This window comes from Sapajus apella, unplaced genomic scaffold, assembly GCF_009761245.1.
Source record: "Sapajus apella isolate SASKATOON/1434 unplaced genomic scaffold, GSC_monkey_1.0 scaffold14, whole genome shotgun sequence".
NCBI classification, from domain to species: Eukaryota; Metazoa; Chordata; class Mammalia; order Primates; family Cebidae; genus Sapajus; species Sapajus apella.
The window spans coordinates 10429594-10438212 of NW_022436954.1; the positions used below are offsets into that span (position 1 = coordinate 10429594).

Here is an 8619-nt window from a genome sequence, read left to right on the forward strand (position 1 = left end):
TTTAGCATGTGCATGCGCAATGCGCAAGAGTGCCATTAACACGTGATTGATGAGCCAGTCTTTTTTCTGAATTCGCGTTTGCTTTTGTTGCAAATAGTTTCCTGGGAAAGAAGAGCGAGCAAATAGAAAAGGGAGAGTGGGAAGACCCATTTCCGGTAAAGAACAGGGTTGAAAAAAGGTCCGAGGAGCCCATAGGCAAGGCTCATGGAAGTTTTGTGGTGAACTTCCGTGCAGTTCGTCAGGGTCCTGCCGTCCTTGGGCCTGCTTTCTCATCTGCAATATGGGTCATTTTGCACTAGCTTCGAGCATCCAAAATGATCTGTCGGAGTACTTCTCCCAGCTGCCTGAGGGAATGCTATCTGGGGGTCCTGGAGGTGGAAGATGGGTCTTTTTTGTGTTAAACATTCACTCTTGCCTTTTCTGGGCCTGTGCTTCCGTATATAATCTATGGCTCAACCTTTTCAGCGTTTTCAGTGTTTATGAGTGAAGTTGAGGTACCAATAAGATGTACCCCCTTTGTTCTGTGGCTCACCTGGGCCCTCAACCAGCTGCGTACCCTCACGTGTCCCTCTTCTTCTGCCCCAGTTCTAGAAACAGGTTGGATCACCTCTGATCTTCCTTTCAGCCCAGACGGTGCTTTTTGCCCGTGTGCGAACCTGCCTCCCCTCCCTTCCCTTCCTATTCACCTGTAAATGTACTTTACTTGCAAAGCACTTTGGGACCTCACCAGTGAGCAGGCTTTGCCTTCTGGACCTCCCAGGAGCTAGAGAAGATTCTGGGGACTGTGGGGTTGGGGAGTGCGGGGCTGTGGGGACCTTCGTGTGAGACCCAGGAGTGCAGTTTTGATTTACTTACGAATGCTTCTTAGGAAGAACATCTTGGAAGTGGTCCAGTTGGGTTATTCTTGGAACTGCCTGGGATTGGCCCTTGAATATCCCAGGGTCCCTGTCCAACATTCCAGTAGTTTCTTTTAGAAACCATTGTTTCTCTAACTGGGGGCTTGTGGGAGGGCCTGGGAAATTATCCAAGAATACAGGGGTCAGAGTGCCCTCATCTTCCTCATGTTCATGAGCCAAGGAGACCCCTGCAGGGGGGCTTTGCCTGCCTCACTGCCCCTCCCCTGCTGTGTAGCTGTCCAGAGCAGAAGCAGCTGGGATACTTTCTCGCCCTGCAGGGGGGCTTTGCCTGCCTCACTGCCCCTCCCCTGCTGTGTAGCTGTCCAGAGCAGAAGCAGCTGGGATATTTCCTCGCCCAGTTCTTCCACCTCCCAACTCTCAGAGGAGTGAGTTCATTCACTTCCTTAAATTCCCCGCCCCTGCTGGGAGACCCCAATGATCCGACACTCAGAACCATGCCTGGCAGGCATTGCCAGGGTGCCGGAGGAGACTGTACGTCCCTCTGCCCTGCTCCAGCCTCCCTAGGCTTGCCCTGCCTCCTAAGCTCTTATCCCAGCTGGTGGGATCACTCTCCAGTGCAGATTGGATCACATCCTAGCCTTGCCTGAAATACTTCAGAGGGTGATCTCAGGTTTTCACTAGAGGGAGGGAGATGTTTTTCAGAGGAGGCCTTTGGGTTTTCCCCAAACATTTGGAGACACTTTGTCAACCTCAGCATGAGGTGGGCTCTGGCCCAGAACCCCCTACTCCCACCTGAGCTCAGTTTGTCATCATCTTTATACATGGCGTCCAGAATCCCTGAGGACAGTCCTGAAATTTTCAGAAGAGCCTGGTGTGGGGGTCACTGTTGGGATCCTATCTCCTTACACTCCTTTGCTTTCTTTAAAAAATTGTTATATTTGAGACAGGGTCTTGCTCTGTTGCCCAGGCTGGAGTGCAGTGGCATAATCACGGTTCACTGCAGCCTTGACCGCCTCCCAGGCCCTAGGGATCCTCCCACCTCAGCCTCCTGAGTAGCTGGCACCACAGGCTCATGCCACCATGCCTGGCTATTTTTATTTTTTGTAGAGACAGGGTCTCCCTGTGTTGCTCAGGCTGGTTTTGAACTCCTGGGTTCAAGTGATTCTCCTGCCTCAGCCTCCCGAAGTGTTGGGATTACAGGCGTGAGCCACTGTGCCTGGCTGCTCCTTTGCTTTCTATTGCAGGTTTCTACATCCCAGTTTTCTTGCCTGCAGGTGGTAGGATACTGAGGGGCTTCTCTACAGCCCCCAGAGGCCCCCAGCAGGATTGAACCCACATAGGTAACCTGGTCATGCACCCTCTTTTGGCTTTATCCTTCTCTTACTTTCCCACTTTGTTATAGATGCTTGCTGGGGTCATTTTCAGAGCAGACAAATATTGTACTTAAATCCTCATTCAGAGTTGGCTTCTGGAGAAACCCAGCCTGAAACACTGGGGCAAGCAGTGATTGATCCAGGCACTGTTTCAAGCACTCTGCAAGTACAATTCCATTTACTAAGGCTGCTCCCAACAGTCCTGTGAGGCAGCTGCAGTTGTTACTCCCGGGAGCACATGAGCACCCAGAAGAGGCCTGGCGCATGGTAAGTGCTCAGTTAGCGCAGCCGGTGACCAGCAGGGGCCATTTCCCTGCCCTTCTCTGATCTTGGTGTTGAACAGAGGGCCATGGGGACACAGGTCCTTGACATCCGGGGGTTGTCAGACCCTCTCAACCGCAGCACCCCTTGGCTCACAGGAGGTCAATGACTCAGAGGAGAACACCTGGCCCCTATCTTCCATCCATCTGCCAGTGCTTGGTTTCCGTCAGTCAGCAGATCTCAGGTTACATAAATAAGCTGGTATTGCTCATTCAGCACATTCTGCACGATGGTGTGTGCCAGGTGGTACCCAGCACCTCCCGGCACACAGACCAGGATCAGTGTGAGGAACAGGTGAGCAAGGCCCACATGGGGGCAGCTGCAAGGCAGCTAAGTGTGCCAGCCCTGGAACCACAATCCTGGATTCCTGAATATGTCGCTGTCTGATTTTGGGCAAGCACCTTAGCCTTTCCATGCCTGTTTCCTTGCCCGGGTAACAGGCAGATTTACTGTCAAGTGTTGTGGCTCTGGAGTCAGACAGTCTATGTGTGGATCTTGCCTTCACCACTTATTTGCTCTGTGACCTTTACAAGTGTCTCAGCCTCTCTGTGCCTTAGTTTCTTGTCTTCTTTTCTTTTCTTCTTTCGGAAGAGTCTTGCTCTGTCACCCAGGCTGGAGTACAGTGGCATGATCTTGGGCTCACTGCAACCCGGACCTCCTGGATTCAAGCAATTCTCCTGCCTCAGTCTCCTGAGTAGCTGGGACTATAGGCGCCTGCCACAACACCCAGCTAATTTTTGTATTTTTAGTAGAGATGAGGTTTTACCATATTGGCCAGGCTGGTCTAGAACTCCTGGCCTCCAGTGATCCACCTGTCTCAGCCTCTCAAAGTGCTGGGATTACAGGTGTGAGCCATTGTGCCTGGCCAGGAGGCGATTTTCAGCAGGAGCACGGTGCTCGATATGTGTTTGTTGAGTGACTGGATCCTTATTGGGACCTTGCAGGGCTGGGGTGATCATCCCTATTTTACTCATCAAGAAACCCCAGTCCCAGGGGGGCTGCGATTTGGGGCCAGGGTGACAGGAGAGGGAACAGGGTGAGGTCTAGAGCTCAGGGCTTCTTGACTCTAAGCCCTTAACCTCTACCTGCTTCAGACCTGGGACTGGGACATGGGACTGCCTCAGTCTGGGATGTCATTGGCAACAAGGATGTTGCTGAGCATGGCAGGAGCGAAGGCAGAACCCAGATGGCAGAGGTGTGACTGGGCCTCGGCGAATCTTCACTGTGCAGCATGGATCCAGTGGCTCTGTCTTCTGCTTAAGAGCTCTATTAAGTATTTGAAGTCAGTTTTCTTGTAGCTTTTCCAGAATTGTCTTTTATCCAGGTTAATCATGTCCTGTTCTTCCAGCTGTTCCTCCCATGACATGATAAATCTTTGGGAAAGACACCGGTTCTCTACAGTGCTTCCAGAATGTGGGGTCCAAGGTTGACCGTCCCCATGGACAGCTGAGTAGATTTGTCACCTTCCTACGCTGTGATCCATAGCAGTGTGGCCAAGATTGCATTCAAGCCATTCTGTGGAATCTGTTGGAAACCTTCAATCTGTTTCCCATAGCTGTCACGCTTCCCTGCTCCCTGCACCCCCTTACTCTGATCTTGGACATGAACTGTTGGCTTTTTTGGATGGTGCAGGACTTTTTCATGTGTCCCTGTTGCATTTTGTTTTTACCTCTCTGGGAGCCCAGCTCTCCTCCTTTGGTACTTGCTCCCACTTTCTCTTTTGCACATGTGAGGAGCTGCTTCTCGGTACCTTGAATCAGGTCCCACTGAGAACGTGGAACAGGACCCGGGTAATCGTGTGAATTCTTGTCATGCGTGCTTATCTCAGAGGCTCATCTTTGCTGTGTGCTCCCAGCAGCTCACTGTCGGTTTCAGATCCTTGAGAGGAGGGGGGAAGAGACCTCAGTAGAGGGGCCAAGGGATGGGGGAGGATGGAATGGTACTTGGGAACCCAGCTTGAGACCTCCCAGCTGCCCCCACAGGGCATTGCCAGGGTGCAGAGAAGCTCCTGGCCTGGGAAGGGCCCACTTTGCAAAGGTCTTGTGTGTTTTCCCCTGCTTAGGTCTGAGGAGGGCAGAGCTTATCTCCCGATCCTCTCACAGCATCTGCAGGTTCTGCTGAAACAGGAAGGGGCCAGACCTGCTACCCTAGGTCACCGTGGAGAGGGGGAGGAGGAGACAAGACCTCCTCTCCCTCCTCAGGCCCCTGCCAGCCTCCACAGCATTTCTCCTGCTCCAAGGCAGGCTAAGGAAGGAGTGGGGCGGGGTGGGTAATGAACACCTGAACAGGTGGGAAGTAGCCAACTCAGGAAGGGAGCATGGCATCTCATACGCCATCCCAACTTCACCCAGTGTGTCGTGTCCAGCAGCAATGCTTTTCAAACTGCAGTGAGTGTCGGGATCATGGAGCGTGTTGTGTTAAAACACAGATTCCTGGGCCTGACCCCCTCCCCACCCCCCGGCTGAAATTAAGATTCATGAATTTGCATCTCTCTCTCTCTCTCTCTCTCTCTTTTTTTTTTTTAATTGAGATGGAGTCTTGCTCTGTCACCCAGACTGGACTGCAGTGGTGTGCTCTCGGCTCACTGCAGCCTCTGCCTCCCACATTCAATTCTCCTCTCTCAGCCTCCCAAGTAGCTGGAACTACAGGTGCATACCACCATGCCTAGCTAATTTTTGTATTTTTGGTAGAGACAGGGTTTTACCATGTTGGTCAGGCTGGGCTCAAATTCCTGACCTCAGGTGATCCACCCTCCTTGGCCTTCCAAAGTGCTCAGATTACAGCCGTGAGCCAGCACACCTGGCCTGAATTTGCATTTCTTTTCTTTCTTTCTTCTTTCTTTTTTTTGTTTTTTGAGATGGAGTCTCACTCTGTTGCCCAGGCTGGAGTGCAGTGGCACAATCTTGGCTCACTGCAACCTCTGCCTCCTGGGTTCAAGTGATTATCCTGCCTCAGCCTCCCAAGCAGCTGGGACTACAGGCACTCGCCACCATGACCAGTTAATTTTTTTTTTTTTTTTTTTTTTGTATTTTTAGTAGAGACTGGATTTCACCATGTTGGCCAGATTGGTCTGGAACTCCTGACCTCAGGTGATCCTCCCACCTTGGTCTCCCAAAATGCTGGGATTACAGGCATGAGCCACCATGCCTGGCCTGCATTTCTACCAAGCTGTCAGGTGATGCTGCTGCTACTGGTCCACAGACCACACTTTACGGAGCAGCATCTGGTGGGAAGGAATGAGCAGTGCAAGAAGAGCGTTCCTTCTTTGCCTTCTGTCTAGGGCAGGGGCTGAGTTCGTCATACCATTTTGTATATTGACCCAAGTCTTTTTTGAATGTTTACTTTATGGCAGGCATCATGAAGAGATGCAACAGGGAAGAGGGCGATTGTGGTTCCTGCCTTGCTGGAACTTACAGCATCTTGGGGGCACAGATCATAAACACCGGAATCTGAAAATTATCCTTTGAGGAAGGCTGAGCAAGAATTAATTCCCCTATTTTTTAGGTGAGGAGATGGCATCTCAGAGGGGCTACATGACTTGCTGAATGTTGCCCAAATGTTAAGTCACGGGACTTGAACTCAGGACTTCTCAACTCAGAATCCGGGCCCCCTTCCCTGGCTATGAGTCATCTCAGCTTCATGGAGCTGCGCTGAGATGGGAGAGCTACAGGCCCTGTAGCTGCCAGTGGGTGAAAGCTGCGGGCTTCCTCCCTGTGTATGTAAGGAGAGCTTAGACAGACGGACAGATGGGTAGGCACTCATACTTACACCCCCGCACATGGACTCTCAGTTCCTAAGACCTGGATAGGCACAGAGTTTCATAGTGAGTCACTTCCCCTCCTTTCTTCTCTGTTCACTTATTCCTATTCTCTCATTTCCTCTAATATTTGGCTTCCTTTCTGTTCACTTCTCCCTATTCTCTCATTTCCTCTAAAGCTTTGGCCCTTACACAGTGCGAGATCTGCTTAGGTGATGGTCATCCCTTCCAATCAATATGGCAGCTTCATCTCAATGGCAATCCCTGGAGACCTTGGTGACCAAGGAGGAGCATACCAGGAGCAAATTATGAGAGACCTTCGCTGAAGCATGATCAGCTTGGTTTCTGGCTTCTTGGTTCCTTGGTTCCTCTTGACCATGTGGTAGGGAAAATCTCTGCTTTCTCTACTACTGAGTTTCTCTGACACTCTAGTGGTGACCAAAACCAGCCACAAATCTGACTCAGCGGGTTCATACAATGCTAGGTTGGTGAGATGAGCCCTCTCCTGAGTCAACAGTCTCTCTTCTCTGTTCTCATGGGGGAGACAGAACATGAGCCCCCCAGGAACGGAGCAGCTCCTGGACCCCACTGGATCAATAAGGCTCATTCTTCTAGATCTCAAATGCCCATGGCATGTTCTTCCAAAGGGCAATTGTAGAAACAAGCAGATCACTCCCCCCAAAAGACCCATTCCCATGTTTACCAATTGAAAAGTATGTCGCTTATGGTAAGTTTTCAGGACATGAGAATGGTCAGCAGTCTTGATTTTATTGCAGTGAATTAAACATCATAAAAATGGATCAGTTCCACTGGTGGTTTAAATGATCGAGATTCTTTCCAGTGTAGCAACAAAAGTTTCGGCAGATATTGCCCCCATTTAATTCTCACAGCAACAGTATTGCTGCTCTGTTTTTCAGAGGTGGAGAAATTTGCCCAGGGACAGGCAGCTGGTAAGTGCACAGTGAGGGTTTAAATCTAGCACTCTGCTTCCAAAGTGTGGTCAGTTTCACCCATGCTGCTCTGCCTCTGTGTTTTAGGCACTTGACCTAAGTCAAGAATGAGCAGCCTCTCTAGCCTAGGCCTAGTTTTTTTACTCTTTGAAAATAAGCCAGAAATTTCAGATCATTACAAATACCTTCCCTACAGGGCAGGGCTGATCAACTGAAGTGTTATTCTCTGCTTTTTTATTCTCGGCTTTAAACCAAAGATTATGCAACACCCAGATAATATCTTCTGCTTGAGTGGCTTTCGCTCTCTGCTTTCAAGATGATGCTGGGTAGATCTAGATATCTCGCTTGTTTGGAAATTACACACAGGTGGGGTAGGATGCTGTGCTTTCCCAAGTTGGCCTCAACTGTATCTCCTATCCATGTGCTCTTCTTACCATGTGACCTAGATGCCCCCTTCCCTCCAGTAGTGGGGTCTACATCCCCCTCAACTTCAAACCTGTATGGATCTTTGTAATTGCCCTGGCCAGGTATGGCAGGACTGTTGCCATGTGACTTCTTCATTTTATATTCAGAGACAGTCTTACTCTGTTGCCCAGCCCAGTGTTATCATAGCTCACTGTAGCCTCAAAGTCTTGGGCTCAAGCAATCCTCCTGCCTTAGCCTCCTGAGTAGTTGGGACTACAGGAGTACACCACCACATCTGGATAATTACAATTTTTTTTTTCTTTTTACTTTTTTTTTTAAAGACGAGGTTTCACCATGTTGGTCAGGCTGGTCTTGAACTCCCAACCTCAGGTGATCCACCTGCCTTGGCCTCCAAAGTGCTTGGATTACAGGCATGAGCCACCATGCCCGGCCTTTTTTTTTTTTTTTTTTTTTTTTTGCAGAGAGGTCCTGCTATATTACCCAAGCTGGTCTGGAACCCCTGGTCTCAAGCCATCCTCCTGCCTCGGCCTCCCAAAATGCCAAGATTGGCATGAGCCACTGCACACCCAGCCTGCCATGTGACATCTGAGGCTAGATCATAGAATGCTGTGAGCTTCCATCAGGCTTTCATAGACAGAATGCCAGCTCTTGGAACTCAGCCACCATGTTGTGAGGCAGTCCCAGTCATCCCGCATGGAGGGGCCTGTGAAGGTACTGTAGCTCACAGCCCAGCTGAGGTCCTGGCTGAGAGCCTGCGTCATCTGCCAGGCATGAGTGAAGATACTTCCAGATGATTCTAGCTCCCACTCATCAGATCACCCCCAGCTTGGATTCTTCCCAGCAGAGGTTCCAGACCACAGAGCAGAGATTACCTTTCCCTGCTCTGCTTTGTCCAAGTTCTGGGCTGTAAAATCTGTGAGCATGATAATACGATT

General features: G+C 50.3%; 1 long non-coding RNA gene across 1 annotated transcript; it reads left to right on the plus strand.

Annotated features, from left to right (window-relative positions):
- Positions 1–5: 5 nt before the first annotated feature.
- LOC116554956 lies at positions 6–6690 on the plus strand. Its single transcript, XR_004270330.1, has 3 exons — positions 6–155; positions 6056–6374; positions 6488–6690. It is a non-coding gene; the product is annotated as an uncharacterized LOC116554956 (long non-coding RNA).
- The last annotated feature ends 1929 nt before the right edge of the window (positions 6691–8619 follow it).